This window comes from Podarcis cretensis (genome assembly GCF_951804945.1).
Source record: "Podarcis cretensis genome assembly, chromosome: 3".
NCBI lineage: Eukaryota > Metazoa > Chordata > Lepidosauria > Squamata > Lacertidae > Podarcis > Podarcis cretensis.
In genome coordinates this window covers 55,927,931-55,945,493 of record NC_137172.1, presented here as the reverse complement: position 1 = coordinate 55,945,493, position 17,563 = coordinate 55,927,931, and the positions used below count along the sequence as shown (strand labels likewise).

Genomic DNA, 17,563 nt, shown 5'->3' with positions numbered 1-17,563 from the left:
TTCCACTTCTGTTACTTGTTTCAGCAAATCCTTTCCATCTTTCTCTATCTTTATCATTATGAATGTCTTAACATATTTTTAACCTTATTTTCCATTAATACTAAAATACTTATTTATACTTAACTCCTTATAGCATTTCTGCTAAAGCCATAAAGTTTCATTCCAACAATTTTCAAACACTCATTAATTTTACAATATTTCTATGTACAAACTTTAGACTTTCCCAATCTTCTACCACCATCTCTTCTCCCTGGTCTCGGATTCTGCCAATCATTTCCGTCCATTCCATATAGTTCATCAACCTGGAGATCTTCTGTCCGAGGCTCTTAAATCTTTTCCAAGTCCCTTCTGCTATTCTTCTTCATATTCTTTGATGCTGAAAATGCTGAAGAGCAAGTCTCGGGGAGGCCCCAACCCAGCCATGCCCCCATTCTCTCTCGACAGGCCAGCCAACTCTCCACAGCTAGAACCAAGGTCCATACAATATCTCAAATCATGTTTCAAGACTCCTCCAGATCCAAAGACCCCCACAACTCCAATCACCTCCTGACCCAGATTCAGAACCCAAAGGTCAATAAATCCCTGCATGAAAGAGTCTTCCAGTGCAGGCAGGGCTCCAATCTTCAAATTCTGACTTTTTCTATATTCATTCATAAGAGGCCTCCACTTATAGTCCTCGATTTGCCTCTGAAAGGCTGGGGCTTCCACTTGTATTACTTTAGGTTCAACAACCACAACTTTCTCCTTCTTCTCCCCAGTTTGTCCTGTCAAAGTAGTTTCCTGTATCAAATCCTGAGCAATTTCTGTATTAATGGTCACTTTTTGTCCCAAATTTATCACTTTTTGTTCCAAGTTCTCAAGTTTGGAATTCATAACATCCGTCTTTTTGTGAAGCTGCTCCAGCGAGTAGCTTATCTTACATAAAACAGTCACTAAAGCTCCTTCTGTCAACATTCTTAAAGTCCAAGGTCAATCTCTGATTCTCACAGCTCTTATCTTGCAGCTGGAAAAAAACCACTCTTGTAACAGTTTCAAAAGCTCCCTCTAGAGGGAAACAGTCTCCACTTGTATCGATCCTTTCATGCGCATTTTAAAATATAAAGTTAGTTTCAATTTTCAATTACTTTTCCTCCTTTCTGAACGCAGAAGAGGACAATGGAAATAATATATTTCTCTTATTTAGCCATCTGTCAACATGCTATCAGTTCACAGTCAATGAACTCTCCCAAAAGGTTAATTCTGCTGGCAGCCCTTTTCCAGGTTCAGAGCAGTGGTAATTTAATTTTTCACTCTCTCCTGCAGGCTCACTAAGTCCAAAATTTCCCCCCTCTTCTCCTGCTTCCAAGGGGTTTTTTTAACAGTTTTAACCGATGGAGATTTAATCCTTTACAAAATACTTTCCAAGGCTTTAACTTGCAACGTCTTTGCTTCAATCTATTTACAAAAGAGGGAGGCGGACTTCCTGTAAAACCTTCCCGCTTCGATGCCAAATTAATGAATTTAAAGATCCAATTTTTCGTTCTACTCACGGGTAGTTATTTAAAGTCAAATTGTCCACAGGAAAAAGTCAGCGCTCTCCAGCAACAGCGATGCAGCTTCACTCCGTGAAAGAAGCAGTCGATTCAAAGCACCGCGCCGCTCACCCCACTTCGCTCCGGATCCCCAAATCAGGGTTTCCCCGCGAGTAGGGGAGGCGCAAAAGGTGCCAGCCGAATCCCAAGTTCACAAGCTTCTCCCGCCTGTGAATTCAACGGGTCTCTGCCTTCGCCGTGGCGGTCAGACCCTAATTTCCACGGAGCAAATTCCTCCCGATCGGAGGAACTCCGCCATTGCCTGGAGGCGCCAACCTGGAAGTCCACTTCTGGCAAACCAGAGCAGCGCTCGGAAACTCCGTTTATCTTCCCGCCAGAGCGGCACCTATTTATCTACTTGCACTTTGACATGCTTTCAAACTGCTAGGTTGGCAGGAGAAGGGACCGAGCAACAGGAGCTCATCCCGTCATGGGGATTCGAACCGCCAACCTTCTGATTGGCAAGCCCTAGGCTCTGTGGTTTAACCCACAGCGCCACCTGTGTTGGGTGATGGGTTACTTGGAAGGAAATGTAGAGTTTTGGTTTTACTAAGAGCATGAGCTTTTTACTCTCTTGTTACACACAAAATGAAACCCAGTTTGGTGAAGGGCAGTGTACAGTATAGCTATTTTGAAAAGGAAAGTCATTTGAAGACTACCAAGAACATTGTGTGGAGAAAAAGATCACTGCCCTCAGCGAAACATGGGGACAGCCATCTTTTTCTCTGTGAAATTCCACATGAAGAGGCTGTAGGTTACTATGTATGGTAGCTTTCTGGGAATATTTTAACATAGTTTGAGGGGTATTTTAGTACTCAGACACAGAACTGCTCTAAGTGACTAAAATGTTGAAAAAAAAGAGGCAGCCCTTGAACCACCTCATAATACATCTCGTGCAGTTTGGTTTGTTGATTGTGTGACTTAATCTGCAGATGTACATTCCAATCCATGCATAGTGTCTGAGGGGGATTAAATTTAAAAGTTGTCCCAAGACACAGACCACCCCCCTCCATCCGTACCTATGAGTATGTTAGGCAGTGATATGGTGGTGACATACCTGTTTACTTAGGCTTTTTAGGTTTTTGATGCTCCTCTGTTTCAGCTCCTCTGTTTAGCTGTTTTTAGTTGCTTTATTTGCTGGTGATTTAAGAACAGCCTTTTTGTTTTACCGACTTTAAAAAACACAGACACAAAAACCCTTCTCTCTCTACCCCCTCAACTGGGCCCGTTATTGGTATCAATGAAAGGTAAACTATAAATCTTTAAAGCAAATTATTAAACATATGTAGGAGGTGATAGAGCCTCCCATGCCTGACAGGGCAGGTACATTGTGGAATGTGCCCCCTCTGATCAAAGGCTGCCAATGAAGAATGGGTGGAAGGCTCCCTTGAACTTTGTGGGGACCCCCATGTTCACAGAATAGATCATGGTCCTAATGCTTGAGAAGCAGAACTGTCAATATTGAGCCAAAGGGATTCTGGTATTGTAATTCGACACAGTAGAGCAATAAAATAATGAGTACTGGGACTGTCACATTTTACAAGTTGTTTAAGAGAGAATAATGATTTAGCAATGAGTGAAGAGAACTATCTGAACCTATCTGTTCTGAACAGGGGCAAGTAATTTTGTCTTGATCTTTGTTTCTACTTCCACAAAATAGAGATAATTACTTACCACACAGGATTACTTAGTGAGCCTCTTAAAATTCTTTACAAATGAAAAAAAAAAATCAGCTCAATATCAGTGTATTATTCTAATAAAGATGGCATTGGATTTATGGTGCCTCGTGGTAATTTATGGAACTAATTAAAAACTGAGTAGGTTGTGCAGAGTTTTAAATGCCTAATCAGTTACTTGAAGACCACCTACCTTTGCGAAGGCGCACACTCCACACGGTAACATCCCCCAAGAATTTATGATTAAAATAATAAAAGCCATGAAATAAAGTATAATCCTGATGTTAAATTTCCAAGATAAAACAGTTTGCTGAAATTGGAAAGTAATTAGAACATATTGTTTGATAGCATTTTTAAAATTGCAAGCTGTTTCATGTACTTTTGTGCCGACTCTTTGGAAAGCACTTTTGGAGCATGGCCCAAGTGCAAACTGCAGCATGAAAAGTAGCTCCAGTCCTTTGGGTTGTGTGGCCACTATGAATTGGATATACTAGCTAAGTTCATTGAAGCAGAGCTCATAAATTAACTGGCATTAGTTGGAATGAGAGGCAAGATTTTAGGACACACACCCCACCTCCATACACAAAAACCCTTTTCCAGCTCAGATCAACATCCAGGCCAGAAAAGCTTTCCCAGATTCCCTTCTCTTGGCCAACCCTGACCATCAGGTCCCAAAACACCTTCCTCCTCAAATGGAGACGATGGCAGAAGGAGCATTGGAGAGCAGGGAGGAGGATTTTTCCTTCTGTCTCCATCACCTTAGTATATGCCACAACAAGCATCACCACTCTTCCTGCAGCATATCATGGCCGAGGGAACTGTGTTGCCTGAAATGCAATGACATTTGGATAAATTCCATTACCTATGAGGCCACTGCCCTTTCAAGCCAAACAGTTGTGTGGCGAATGGGGACCAAAAGGGGGCTGTTAGGTGCAGCACTGCACTGTGCTAGCATTTATTTCCTGAGCAAGGTTTTGTATGTAGAAGTTTGCTTCCACACCTCTATGACCCATTGCTGGATCCAGTCATAGTTTTGAGTCTGGGGGAAGGGCCATAGCTCATAGGTAGAGCATCCCAGATTCAATCCCCAGCATCTCCAGGTAGGGCTGAGTGGATGGACCTAATGGTGTGACTCAGAGTATAAGGCAATGCCTTATGTTCCTAGTTGCAGTAGACTAATGACTTACTTCTTATAGAGTGCACTATGGCAAGCTGTGCTTTGGCATTGGAATGGTGAAGATAAAGCATGGCACCTAGTCTGATCACAAAACTGTTGCTGTGGCAAATCCATAATTCATTCCCACACTAGCCACATGATCCCACACTGAATGTCCATGAAAAAGGCATGAAAGGTATTAGCAGAAAGAAGCAACCAACTGCAAAGCAAGGGCAGTTGGTGCTTGATGCTGGTAATCCCATGAGAGCTAGCAATGGCCTGGGATTCAGGCTTCTCAATAAGGGGTTGAGCCAAGGTTGTTGGGTGGGTCCCTGTGTGAATTCTGGATACCCTAGAAGTCTGCCTTGTGGCAACAAATACATTTATTCTGTACCATAGGCAGAAAATACTTTGAAATGGTGCTATTTTGGTGTTGACAGTACAGCCTCATCATATGGGTACGTCTGAAAGAGCACAGAACAGAGCTATCAACATCAGCCACTCATCAAAGCGTTTGCCTGGGCTTTCAGATCCTGCAAAAAAAATACTATGTTGTAAGCCACCACCACCAGTGGGTTTCATCACTGCACAGCACCCTGTTGCAGAAGCAAACTTTCAAATACAGTCCCTGTTCCAAAAGGATGGTCTGCACCTGGGTGCCTGTTTTCATATGGAGGTACCCCTTGCATGGGCCAACAGTTTCACAATGACCGCTCCCCACTTAAAACGGGGGGCGCCCTTTGTGTGAACGCGTGCAGCCCTGGATCTGGAGTGGCCCCATCAGCATAGGCTTTGCCTTCCCTCAGGTGGGATACCTGGAGGAAAACAAAAGCCCTAGTCTCTCACCATGATGGAAATGGAGAATGAGGAACAGAATGAGATTGCCACTAGTACAAATTAGTTTTGCATTTTTGATTGTCTATTTTTTCCTCCCAAAGCAGCTTTCCTAGTTGGCATGCTCATAACTACACTGGTGGCACAGAGATATGTAATTAATCTCCCACTCCCCCATCCCGCCTCTCTCTAACCACCATCCCCACCCACGCCAAAATAATGTATAGCATAGCCAGATTCCAAAAAAAGCATTCTTGCTGGCTTCTGTAAACTCACCTGTAGTTTGCTGACACACTCATCACTCTGTTTCAAAGCTATCAAATGGTGTTTCAGACTGCATGAGAAATTAATAATAATCTTGCAATTCCAGCTCCTGATGAGTTAGCCAAGAGGAGGCATAAAGAATGTAATGTCAGGAGAACCCCCCACTTATGGAGCATCACTTCAAAAACTGCTGAGAATGGTAAGAAAAACCAATAGGATTTTACTTTACTATTATTCTCTCATATGCTGGGGAGAGGTTGAGGCAGTGGGAAAATGGTAAAAAATTGTGATTATTCTGTACTTAGTAAAATACGATTGATATTGGAGTTTTTTGTTCAAGGTCTATACCAAAGTACTATTGAGTTCTGAGACATGTTCCCTTTCTCTGGCTATATTTAAAGCATTTTCATTGGAAATAGCATAAGAAATCCAACAGCTGTCTTAAACCATTTTGCTGGAAGGAAATCAGCAGGGTAACGTCAGTCATATTAATTACTTGCAGGAGGAAGGTAAGCGGAAGAACGAATTAAAAACAACAGGTTTTATATTCTTCCCCCCTCCGTTCTGTCCCCACCCGCAAGAAACCTAGAAGAGAATAGTTGCAATTTCATTTGCTTTTAAAGCACAGCACTTGGTAATAAACGGCCCCTGCAAATGTGCTGAGCAAACACCTTCGCATTCATCAATATGCGGGGGCTGTTTATTGCCTCATAAACTTGGAAGCAAGTGATATTGTCTCTTAAATCAATGACTGCCTGGACATCCTTGGCACTGGAGAAGAACAGTACATCCAGACAACGTTGATACTTAAATTAATGACTCTGGTAATGACTGAAAGGTGCTTAGTCACTGATGGAAAAATTAGGCACAGATCTAAAATGTTCTCAGCATACTTAATATGTGTACTACAAAACAAAGGGAATGGATGGGTACAGGTGTAGGTGTGTGTGTGTGTGTGTGTGTGCGCGCATCTCACTGCAATGACCATAACCAGTTTTAAGCAAAGGTTAGTCTGTGAAGACAAACAGAACCAGGCTGACTTTTGCTTCTTCCAAGCTAATGCCAAAATCAGTATTTAAAATTAATGTTAAAAAACAACCATGGCTGGTTGGGAGGAACATAAATTGAATTAGCTTTTTGCCACTTACAAATAGATTTAAAAGCCCTTAACTATTTAAATTGTAGGTCTGAGCTGGTTGTTGTAACACATTAGATCAGACCAATACCGAACGACTATATATACCTCAACAGCTGGGAAGTCAGAGATCAAGATCATCACAATATGGTCTTGTGCTGGCCATAATCCAAAGTCATAGCATAATGAAAAGTTGCCTTTATTCCAAGTCAATTTATCCATTTAGCCTAGTATTTCTACTTGGACTGGCAGCAGCTCTCCAGCCCCCAAGAGGCAAGTCCAGTGAAGGAGCCGGACACAGAAGCTTGGCACAATAGTTTCACTTTTCCAAAATAATCCAGCTAGCCTGTCAAAAATTTCACTAGCCTGCAGAACCAGCATTGTCTTTTGTTCTTCAGTCTCTTTGTTAAACCCCACTGTTTTGTGGGGATTTTTAAACAACTCTCCATGCAATGTTTTTGAAATATTCTGTTTATGCAAGGAGAAACCAGCCCAACCTTATTTCACCTAAGGTTTGTTGATGATGGTGAGGGTGGTGGAAAACCACCAACAGAATTTTATCACTTATAGTGTATATGACCAAGAGTATAGAGCAGTTCATAGAAACCAGAAAGTCTTGTTTAGCATTTCAAAAGCTCTAGACCCTTTTCCAGTTTTGTGTTTTAGTATTACTTACTGGATTAAAATTAAACATCTTGACACATTAATGAGGAAAATGCAATGAGATGCTTGCAGTTTGCCTTAAAAAGATAAGGATTGCACTGAAACTTCAGAGCAACAACACCAAAACTTGTAGCAAAGCGCTTATATTATATACTAGCAAAACCAAAATTAATAGTCTTTGCCAGGCACTGCATTAGCCTAAATTGTATCGACACATTAGAGCGGAGGGAGGGGACTTTTGGAGGGGTGTGAGAAATTATCCCTGCATTTGAGAAATTAAGAGTGCTAGATGTTTGGCTCAGTGAAAGAATTACTGAGATTTTTTAAACGGTGTCCTGAAATGCTTCTAAAAAGATAAGTTATTTTGTTAAGGATAGCTGTGAAAGGCCACCTTTTCAACTATACTTCATAAGAGAAGGCATTCTGATGGAACCCAGTAGGGAAGAGTTCATTCAAAAGTACTTGCAATCATCCCTTTTCCTAATGAAGACCCCAGAATAGCCACCAGACATTGTAAGAATGGCGTTCCGTTTGACACCAATGACCTTGCTACTCTCATCAGCAAATATTAAAGTAAAAGGTAAAGGTACCCCTGCCCGTACGGGCCAGTCTTGACAGACTCTGGGGTTGTGCGCCCATCTCACTTAAGAGGCCAGGGGCCAGCGCTGTCCGGAGACACTTCCGGGTCACGTGGCCAGCGTGACATTGCTGCTCTGGCGAGCCAGAGCCGCACACGGAAACGCCGTTTACCTTCCCGCTGGTAAGCGGTCCCTATTTATCTACTTGCACCCGGAGGTGCTTTCGAACTGCTAGGTTGGCAGGCGCTGGGACCGAGCAGCGGGAGCGCACCCCGCCGCAGGGATTCGAACCGCCGACCTTTCGATCGGCAAGTCCTAGGCGCTGAGGCTTTAACCCACAGCGCCACCTGCGTCCCCAGCAAATATTAGCTTCAATTATATTTATTTATTTATTAAATTATATCCCACCTTTTCTCCAAGGTGCTCAAGGTAACATAAATGGTCCCCCACAGCTTGATGTTACATTCACAACAAACCTGTGAAGTTGGTTAGGCTTGGATGTAGTGATTGGTCCAAGATCACCCAATGAGGTTCATGGCTGAATGAGGATTTGAACTCGGGTCTCCCCAGTGCAAGTCTGGTGCACCACACTGGCTCTCATTGTTTGTCATTTCAACAACATCAACAGGTCACATTTCACTGCCGTTCTGCATATTAACCTAGGGACGTAAGGGTTCTCCTCGATTTCTCAGAGCTGAAATTAAGAAACTGCTTTTTCTTCTGCCACCACACCTCCAAGGATGAACAAGACCAGCCTGTGGCCCAACTAAACTGAACATAACCCACCAGCCATGTAAGAAGGCCCAGCAGTGTTTCAATACGTTTTGTACTTTTGCTGCATGCTTGGGGGAAAAACAGAATAAAGGAACACCAGGACAGAGGACAAAATTATACTACAACGCTTCATTCTTGGTAAAATCATCACCTGCTAATTTTTTGTTAGTTTTTCCTTCATCCCCCCCCCCTCTCTCTTTCTCTCTCTCTCTCTCTCTCTCTCTCTCACACACACACACACACACACACACACACACACATTTTAGCCAATCATGGTCCTTCCTGAGACTTCTTAAACAGCAGTTAAAGAAGCTATCAGAAAACGTGGGCGTGGGGGCTCTGTGCCTCCCTTTTAAGTGGCACACCATGCAGCAACCTTCTTGACATCTTGCCAGAGGCTGTGCTTTGTGCCATCAGTTTGGTGTGCTGCTTTCTGCTTCGCTCATTTCCCTCTTTCCTCCTCCTTTCGACATAGGCTCTGATGTCTGTGCATAGTGGAAACAAAAATGGACTTGTTTTCATTATCTTAGAGGCAGCAACCATTCAGTTCCTTCTCACTGACAAACATGGTTGCTCTAGGAATCCAAACCCCACTTGACTGTTCAGAAGCTTGCGTGTAATACACAAAGCCTTTAAAAGGAACAAATGGCAGGAGCTTGTGTCTTTCAAATCCTTCCTGGGATGTGTAAATGTTAAACTGGTTTGGCTATGCAGAGCTGTCAAAATTACATTGGCAGATTTTCAGCAAAGGTTAATGAAACTCAAATAAATAAGATGATGATGTGCTCAGACACTCTTATCATTCCATTATGCATCTTAGAAGTACAACAAAATGTTGCAATGCAGAGTGCTGCTTTTCAGGGTTCCACCCCAACTAGCCATGTCCTCTTCCAGGATACTCCAGGTCATTTCCCTCCCCACAGGTTTTCGTCTCTCCCTCCTCCTCCTCCTCCTCACTCAGCATTCTATGGTTACTGAGCATGCTCAGTTCCCAATGGACTATTTTGGCTATTTTGTAAAATCGATGTTGTATGTATAGCGTATTCAGGTGGTTTGCCAGGCGGGGCAAAGGGAGAATTTGACCTATAGATCTTCCTGATTTTTTAAATGCTGGCCAAAGAAATGCCGACCTTTACTCCTTCTAGCATTTCTTAAGAGCAATCAGTAGTTTTAAATGTATTTCCCAAGTGTGGCATGTTCCTCTCTACAGCTGCAAGCCTAGGTAAACTTCCTTGTATGTAAACCCTAACGAAATCAACAACTGTCTTCATAGTGAATATATTGTTTTGCAATCAAAGAAGGCAGGGTCAGTTGCCAAGAGACTTTTTTTTTTTACCTCTCCCAATTTGTGTCTTGATTGGCAGAAGGAAAGGAGACTCTGCATTTAGTTATTATTACCACATTTCTCCAGCCACTTCCAGCCTAATGCTCCCCATCCCTACTTTAATTTTATGGAGGAATGCTGGGGGGGCATGTGAAACCATGCAATTCACGAGGGTCTGTTTTTATTCTACTGAATCCAACTTCTACCCAGACCCCTGGGGGAGGGGGAAACAATTGACTGGGAGGGGGTGCCCATGACACTTTCTCAAAATTCCAAATGAGCCTTTGGTCCTAAAAGGTTGCCCACTGTACAGCATTCAGCTCTATGCTGGTTGTCAGTGCCAGAGCAAGGGAGGTGACAGTCGACCAAACACTTATTTTGGTCGTAAATTGTGCTTCAAAAGGGCATACCATCTCAGTCAGAGATACAACCATGTGAGTGGCAATCTTGTCTAAGCCTACAGTCCTATGCACACCTACCAGGGAGTAAGTCCCATTGGACTCAGGTGGACCTAGATACGTGTAGGGCTGCACTCATAAGAGCCAACTCCCAAGGGCCGAGGTCCCTTCAGTCCCCCAATAAAACACTTGAGGGGTTTGGGGGCTCCCAAAGTTGATGGGCATTGCCATTCAAATGGTGTGTGTGTGTGTGCCATGCCTTGTGATCAGTTAAGTGGGGCGGGGCTTACCTGACCACACCACCCCCATATTTTATTCAAGTTGGCAACCCTGGTTGCATTGCAAGTTAATGAATTGAGAGTTGACTTCTATGACTAAATAAAAATAAACAAAGAGGTTTGTCTCGCTTTAGGAAGAAGTGAGACTCAATGGGCATCTGGACAAGATAAGAGTACTGTATTGGAATGCTAGTTTAATCTTTTCCCAATGAAATAACCATTCACTTAATCAGGACGGAAGCAGGATGAAAACGTTCCACTCAGCAGATAAATCCACCAGCTCCCTTATCCTATCTCCACCACTGCAAATGCATTTAGTTGTCATCTGGTATTTCTGTTTTCATTCTAATTCTTTCTGCCTTGTTATTCTGTCAGTTTCTTAATCTATTTACACTGACTTTATTTTTAGTATGTCTATTGTGACAGTAAATCCTAGAATTGCCTTCGGTGTTGTCTGAAAATGGCCATTATCAAATCATAATGCCTAGCCAGATGAAGTCCTGTAAGGGCCCTAGGCAATCACTAGGCATCCTCAACAGCTGCCTGCATTTGAGTCCTGCATATCAATTCTCACCTTGGAGGGGGCCCTGCAGTATTATCAGGAGTGGAGGAGGAGGTAAGTGTATTTATTAAAATTTGGATTACAGCTCGGCAAAGTGCTCCTTACTTTATTTATGAAAGCTTTTTAGTCTGCACATTAATAAAGCCGCTATCTCAATCTTTTATTGGTAAACTATGTAAAATGCAAATGATCTGGAATCCAATTAATTTCTAGAAGGTTGCAGCTGTTTTGAGTCCTATTCACAAAGACATGTGTGTGGATGTGGTTGAATGTGCCTGTGTTTGATTGCTAAGAAAATCAGGCTTTATTATTGAAGCCCCGACTTTCAAAATTTGAACTATTGTTCATCAGTAGTGCTAAATGCAAACAGATAATATCCAAACTGCATTGCTTGTTATTAAAAAGGCTGTGAAATGTGGCTAATTTAGGACCAAGGCAAAGTATAGGAATTGCAAAAGAGTTGTTTCAAAATTTGTTCATTTGAGCAAAGCCAAAGTTTGATTTATGGTCTTCAGCAATGTATTATGAGATTTGCTAGTGCACTAGTGCACACATTTTCATAAACAAGTATCTTACATCACAATAATGTCAATTCTGGAGACTTAGCAATACTACTCTTGAGATTGTACTGTACGCAGTTTCACTTTGAAAGAAAGAATTGCATTGGCTTTGATAAACTAGCTTAATTTGAGGATTTAGCATGGGCCAGAATTAGTCCGCTTGCTCCAAAGATTCAGCAATAACCATACTGTTACCACAATTCTAATACTTATTTATAGATGAATAGAGGTTTAAAGGTGTTAGTATGCCAATATAAAATGGTTTATGAGCAACAAAATCGCTTTAAATATGATTGATTGATTGATTGATTGATTGATTGATTGATTAGAAATTCAATCAATCTCACCTCTCTTCCAATTAAACTCAAGGTTGCATACATTGTTCTCTTTCTCCCCATTTATCTTCACAGCAACCCTGTAAGATAGGTTAGGATGTGAGACTGTGATTGACAAAGTCACCCAGTGAGTTTTGTGGTTGAACCCTGATCTCCTAAGTCCTAGTCCAACACTCTAACCACAACATCACACAGGCTCACTTAATAGTAGAGGGGGTGATTACACCTCAGCAGTAGGCAGGTCACTAAATATAAATGAAAAAAGTGAATATTCCCACAGTTAAAAGGCTGAATACTTCTGTTCTGAGGGAGCGGGTGGCACTGTGGTCTAAACCACTGAGCCTCTCGGGCTTGCTGATCAGAAAGTCGGCGGTTCAAATCTGCACAATGGAGTGAGCTCCTGTTGCTCTGTCCCAGCTTCTGCCAACCTAGCAGTTTGAAAGCACACCAGTGCAAGCAGATAAATAGGTACCGCTGTGGCTGAAAGATAAACTACATTTCCATGCGCTCTGGCTTCAGTCACTGTCTCCCTTTGTGCCAGAAGTGATTTAGTTATGCTGGCCACATGACCCGGAAAACTGTCTGTGGACAAATCCTGGCTCCCTCAGCCTGAAGCGAGATGAATGCCGCAACCCCATAGTCGCCTTTGACTGGACTTAACAGTCCAGGGGTTCTTTACTTTTTTTTACCTTTACTTCTGTTCTTCTGAGTCACTATTTTTGGCTCAAAAATAAAAATAGGAGAATATTTAGCATTGCCTTAGCTGTGGAACACAGTTACATTTGCTAGAGGTAATAAAACTTCCCAAGTGCAAATTCAGAGGAATGTTATAAAGAATAAGATGTTGACAAGGGTGAGGGGCTCAACTTTTGTATTAACTGGAGCCATTTAAATATCCTATAGATGAAATTTGATGAGCTTATGAGTATTTAGGAGGATTTAATGGACTCAAACCTCCCTTTCTCTCCCTCCTCCTGAAAGCTTCTGTTCTTAAGCCCATTTCTTATTTCATATTTTGGAGGGTTTCAAAGCAGCTAGATTAATTTTGCGCTTCAAAACAATTGTGTTAAAATGCTTAGGAAAAAGAGATTACTTTAAATCATTGCACTAAAACCTGATGAATATTATGCAATATAGCTGATATTTACTATAGAAAGAGGTGTTTATATAGTTATCCTGAAATTCTCTCTCTCTCTCTCTCGGCAGAAATATACATACATATGAGTTATCTCATTTTATCCCCACAACCACCCTATGAGGTACATTAGTCTGAGAGAGTGTAATTGGCCAAGTGAGCTTCATAGAGTTTGGGTGGGAAAACAGATGAAGTACTTCCTTGGGGTAAAAGTAATTGATTTGGGTCTGCAGATAAATCTCAATCCCCAGAGCCCTACAAGAAAAAAACAAACTCATTCAGTATTTTGCTAAGGCAATTGTTATGTCAGGGTAAGCATTTTGGTTTGCCATATGGAATGATTCATCTGTCTCTTTTCCCCAAGCACTGCCAACCCCCCACTCTACCTGAGCCAATTTCAGGAGTCGGGGTGGGGGTGGGGGGAGGAGAAACCTGTAGCACAAGTGGAAGACCTTGCTCAGCACTTCTGCTGATGGGTACAATTGGCTGAATCCTCCTCGTTTTTGAGAGAGGGACAGGAGAGAAGGAGCAAGAACAACTCTTTCTCAGGAAAACTAAGCCCAAATTCAGTCTTGCCACTGTTATGATGTCATGTTTGGCTCCTCTGAGCTAATGAGCTTCACAATATTCATCAATGGAAAGTAGTAAACACTTGAAGCACAAAAATGTTCTATATCGTGTTTTTAATATTATGTTGGGAGCCACCCAGAGTGGCTGGGGAGGGACGGCCAGATGGGTGCGGTATAAGTAATATATTACTATTATTATTATTATTATTATTATTATTATTATTATTATTATTTTCTACCCACATCAGGATCTTTTAAATTTTTCCAAGGATGCACAATAGTTTTTGGATGACAGTGTCATGTGGGCATCACATTTTGAAAGTCATCCATTGCCCAGTGGGCTTAGAGAGTCAAAAATATCTAGTTTTCTGCTGAGCACCATGATTTCCTGTCAGCTTTCTACATCTCTGTACCCTCCCCACCCCCCACCCCACAATATGCATCTAAGAGTATATGTGGATATGAGTGACACTCTGTGGAAAGAATCAGACACTAAGGACATACAATACAAAGAAAAATAGCTGTGCCTAGCATTCAGGTAGCACACTAAAGTCATGTTCATTTGATCAGGACACAGGAACACCTGTCATTCTCTAGAATATGCCACTTTTTGGAGGAGGTCATTTTATTACTGTACATAGGTAGGCTATGGAGTTGGATGGTGGTATTCTTTATAACAGGGGTAGCTAACGTGGTGCCTTCTAGACGTTGTTGGACTCAAGCCTCATCGTCCTTGACCATTGGCCACAGTGGCTGGGGCTGATGGGATTTGTAGTTCAAGTACATCTGGAGGTCACTCCATTGACTTTCTGCTTGATACTATATCTGTATAAACAAATTAGCTTGATGTCCCTAGTTTGTGTAAACGTGACTTGGGATGGGGAAGGGAAGGAGTAGGAAGGGAAGAAGGCTTGAATCTGTTCCTGCTGAAAATAGAACAGCAACCCAAGAAACAATTGCAGTCATAATAATAACTGCTTATGTGCTTTATTAACAATTAGGCAGTATACAGTTCTGTTAATCCATGCTTAGTCATTTTATAGTATTTTAACTATTCATCAAGCAATACGGTGAGGCAGTTTAGAGAACGACATATGAAGTGCAATATCTGAAATCCAGATTTAGACATTCATTAAACACCTCCATAAAATCTGTGGTAATTCAGTTTAGCTTGGTCAGAGTGGAACTTGGGGTGATGACATGTCATTTTCAATAAATGAACATTTTTCAGTGAGTCCATTAAAAGAGAGAGAGAGAGGCAGATTCTCCAACAAACATGCTAGCTTTTTCCAGGACTGCAATTTGTTTGCCATTTTGTGCAAATGTGATAATAGAAGCATTTCACCCTTGGTGAACAGGTAAAGACATGCTTATCTGTTTTAAAATCCGGATAGAGGAGTCTTCTGCAAAGGAAAAAAAAGGACATTATTATCCCTTTGATCTTTGTCACTTAAAATGAAAACCATTTTAAACAGTGGCATTATATTAAATGAATCTAAGTGCTCACGTAGGGCTCAGACTATTGTAAGAGCATGGAGATAAAATCATCCAGGTTGGCTATAAGCCACCCAGTTCCAGTACCTAGTCCCTGCTTTTTAGTAACATGTCCCAACAGTAGCTTCATCAGGGTCATCTCTAGATTATAACCCCTCCTCTGCCCAGCAAAAAAGCCATCAGTGGGTCCCCTTAGCTTACTTTCTAATCACCTCCTAGCCGCTTTTCCTTGAAAATCACCACTCAGCTGAGAGGTGTGCTATTTGACCTGAGAGGTCAAATAGAGAGAGTGAAAGCTTTTAGCCTCTCAGAGTGTTTGCTATAGTTGACATTCATTTCCCTGCCATGAATGGACTACTGCTTCTGCTATATAGGCAAAATTATTTTTCCCCAGAATAAACACTGAAAGTGCACACAACACTGCATGGGCTGGCCATGTATTGGTGACTGCCCATCAGCTGCTTGAGTAGGCAGGCTGAAGCACCCTGTGCAGCTGCAGTTAAAGGCTGCATCCAGGTTCCTCAGCAAGGGTTACTATGAAGGCTCTGAAAAGCAACAACAGCATCTAGCTTCTCTCATGGCAACAACAAATGTGGCTTTTTCAGGATCTTTGTCTTTGTTTTTACCTACTGTGTAGCTTAATAGTGGAACCCATGTTGTTTTGCACACACAGAAACTCCCAAGTTCACTTCCTAGCATCTCCAGGTTTGGGGGGTCAGTTTGGGTGTATGAAGGTGATGTGAAAGTTATCTGCCTGAGACCCCGTCGAGACCCACTACCAGTCATAGTAGATAACACTGGCAGACGCTTACAAATTCCTGCCAGGTGCCCAAGCCAATGCATGCTTACTCAAAAGCAAGTTCTCCTGTGTGAATAGGACATTATGTGGGGGTCACCCAGGCCCCTTGGACTGGCATATTTCTACCCTGTGTTGCTATTGTGCCTATAGAAAGAGTTGTGGGTCCTGCAGTCACCTCACTGACCCTTTTCCCAGCTAGTTCTTATTCTTCTCTTTTGTTTCTCATTCTCTTCAACAACAGTCTCCAAAATGTGGAGCTTTCCCTCTCTGCCCCATCCTCTGAGACATAAAGGCCCCTTCCACGTCCTCTTCTCTGACAGGTGAGTTTCATGGCACAATAAAGGCCCTCGCCAATCAAAGCATCCAGAATTAAGAGGGGAAGCAGGATTCTCATTCAGAGTTATGGGACTATTACAACCTCCCACATTACTCCTGGTTCATTTGCAATCAGCTTTTTCATTATCTTTCAGCTACACCGGTCCAGAATTATGTTAATTGCCTATTAACTACAGTTGGGTGATTCATTTATTCTTTTAATTTAGAGTATCGATAATGGATCTAACCTCTATTTTGCTTTTAAAACTTTTTGATACAGTCTGTGCTGTCAGTGCAGCGACAGTGAAAACACAATGTCAATACCGTCACTACTCCTCAAGATCATGCAATCTCTCTAGGCAGCATCGCATCCTATATCTTTGGCGTCTCCTTGGACAGCTTTAAGTGGCACTTCGGCAAATTGTAGGAAAAAGTCACCCTACTCCCCCTTTTGCTGTTCCTTTATGTTTAAAAATAGGTTTCAGCTGGAGTGTTTTCAGAAATCTTTCTGACTTTTCTTTCAGCCTGTAGCATTCTTATACTTTTCAATATAGAGTGGCTTGGATGGCTCAGACATGGGAAATACAGTCCTTCCCAGAGATGTTTACTTAGCTTTTGGAAGCAAATGGGATTTAGAAAAAAGTAACTGTGCTTGGATTATGAGCTCTTCTGTGCCTTTGAAGAAAGGAAAACTGTGCATTCAAAAGGGGGAAAGGCTGTAGCTCAGTGGCAGAGCAGCTGATCTGCATACCAGAAGATCCCAAGATCAATCATCAGGATCTCCAGTTAGGGCTAGGAAGGTCTCCTGCCTACCCTTGGAGAGCTGCTGCTTGTAAGGGGGGGAAACTGCAATGGGATAGTAGTGTGCAAAACTCATAGGTAGCATTCTGCTTGATTTTTCAAGCCCCAAGCAGCAGCTGGCAATTAGAACTCCATTTGTTGGTTGCTTTTGCTCTGCTGTCTAGTGTCATTATTTAGTATAGTCACTAAGTGCAATAGGGCTTTATTGTATTTGGGTGAGTCAGGAGTTTCTTGTTACCGTTCGGTTGGGGACAAATGACAAAGATCCTATTTACCTTCCTGACTCACAGTATTTGGGTGAGTCAGGAGTTTCTTGTTACAGGTCTCTTGGGGACAGATGAC

At 42.2% G+C, this 17,563-nt stretch overlaps 2 long non-coding RNA genes across 3 annotated transcripts in view; one reads left to right on the top strand and one right to left on the bottom strand.

The window, feature by feature from the left end:
• The window catches only part of LOC307213572, a 39,397-nt gene that overhangs the window by 6,955 nt on the left and 14,879 nt on the right, over window positions 1-17,563 (top strand). The window contains exons 3-4 of the long non-coding RNA XR_013837572.1: window positions 5,608-5,700; window positions 11,061-11,267. This is a non-coding gene — a long non-coding RNA (uncharacterized lncRNA). The remainder of the gene's footprint in view (window positions 1-5,607; window positions 5,701-11,060; window positions 11,268-17,563) is intronic.
• Window positions 14,764-17,250, bottom strand: LOC307213583. 2 transcript variants are annotated; one of them, XR_013837587.1, is made up of 2 exons: window positions 17,172-17,250; window positions 14,764-15,215 (listed from the first exon to the last, which is right to left on the bottom strand). It is a non-coding gene; the product is annotated as an uncharacterized lncRNA (long non-coding RNA). The 2 variants fall into 2 exon arrangements; XR_013837588.1 differs by having other exon boundaries at window positions 17,234-17,250.